The sequence below is a fragment of the Austrofundulus limnaeus genome, unplaced genomic scaffold, assembly GCF_001266775.1.
Source record: "Austrofundulus limnaeus strain Quisiro unplaced genomic scaffold, Austrofundulus_limnaeus-1.0 Scaffold142, whole genome shotgun sequence".
NCBI classification, from domain to species: domain Eukaryota; kingdom Metazoa; phylum Chordata; class Actinopteri; order Cyprinodontiformes; family Rivulidae; genus Austrofundulus; species Austrofundulus limnaeus.
The window spans coordinates 1218970-1220654 of record NW_013952544.1 but is presented as its reverse complement, the minus strand read 5'-3'; the positions used below and the strand labels follow the sequence as shown (position 1 = coordinate 1220654).

Genomic DNA, 1685 nt, shown 5'->3' with positions numbered 1-1685 from the left:
TATGAAACCGCTGGTTTGTCTTTTAATAATTTCACCATAACACATGACAAGTCAAAGATACACTGTTCTGTACAATAAGTCAATAGTTCTGTTTTGTTCATCAACTCTTTGGATCAACCAATATACAAATCTGTTACGTAAAATTCATCACAGCAACTGATTGCATGAGATATGTTTGTTTTTAACTTCTGGCATCTTTCTCAGGATTATTTCTTGAACTTTCCCTGTAGCTGATCAACTCGGRGCCATAAAACATGGTGTGAGTGAATCCTGGGTTTTATCACCTTGTTTCCTCTAAAGGTAGCTGAAGTAGCACGTAATTAAAAAAAAGAAAAAAGAAAGGGCTATGTCACTTAAACAAGATACACAAAGAGGATGGAATGCAAGACTTACAGGAAGCTCAAAATACATCAAACTAAAGGAGGACGTCTGAAACCAGACAGAACCCGGTTTCTTACAGAAGCCAAACAAAAAGAGGGCGAGCGAAGAAAAGAGCGTTCGTAAAATCAGATAAACTTTTCTCGGGTTTGAAAGAAGTCAAGTTCCCTTAAATATGAACGTTTGCTGCACCTACCAGTAACAGGAGGAAAAGGTGAGATAAGTGCATCCCTAGTAGGTGCAGGTTGAGGTAATGGAGCRACAGCCAAGCCGAAGAGCAGAACAACACCGCTGTCAGGAGGCAGTGATCCAGAGCCGATCCAGAGCGGATCTAGAGCTTATCCGGAGCTAACACAGTCAACACAGAGCTGACCCAGAGCCGATCTAGAGTCGACACAGAACCGATCTAGGGTCGACCCAGAGTTAATCTAGAGTCGACCCAGAGCCGATCTAGAGTCGACCCAGAGCCGATCTAGAGTCGACCCAGAGTCGATCCAGAGTCGACCCAGAGTCGACCCAGAGCCGACACAGAGCCGATCTAGAGTCGACACAGAGCCGATCTAGAGTCGACACAGAGCCGATCTAGAGTCGACCCAGAGCCGATCTAGAGTCGACCCAGAGCCGATCTAGTCGACCCAGAGCTGATCCAGAGCCTACCTAGAGTCGACCCAGAGCCAATCTAGAGTCGACACACAGCCGACCCAGTTGACCCAGAGTCGATCTAGAGTCAACACAGAGTCGACCCAGAGCTGATCTAGAGTGGACAGAGCCGACCCAGAGCTGATCTAGAGTCGACCCAGAGCTGATCTAGAGTCGACGCAGAGCCGACCCAGAGCTGATCCAGAGTCGACACAGAGCTGATCTAGAGTCGACACAGAGCCTATCTAGAGTCGACCCAGTGTCGACCCAGAGTCTATCTAGAGTCGACCCAGTGTTGACACAGAGCCTATCTAGAATCAATCCAGAGCCGATCTAGTGTCAACACAGAGCCGATCTAGAGTCGACCCAGAGCCGATTCAGACCAGACCCAGAGTTGACATAGAGCCGACCCAGAGCTTATCCAGAGCCAACCCATTTATTAACTATATAGACACTGTTTTACCCAGATCTATTTATAATAAAACCAAACATATAACCTCCATAAAGACCTTAAATTTCACATCGTCACAACATGAAATGCAAAATTCTGTGTAAACGGTTCAAATTACACAGAACATTGTGTTTGCACAAAATTTACCAAGAGGTTTTATACACATCAAAAAACACTGACTAAATCTGATTTTAGAATATAAAACAGAAAATAATAT

The 1685-nt window shown here is 45.1% G+C and overlaps 1 long non-coding RNA gene across 1 annotated transcript; it reads right to left on the bottom strand.

Annotated features, from left to right (window-relative positions):
- On the bottom strand, positions 1 to 1679 carry LOC106523038 (uncharacterized). Its single transcript, XR_001310846.1, has 2 exons — positions 1036 to 1679; positions 1 to 1004 (listed from the first exon to the last, which is right to left on the bottom strand). It is a non-coding gene; the product is annotated as an uncharacterized LOC106523038 (long non-coding RNA).
- Positions 1680 to 1685: the final 6 nt, after the last annotated feature.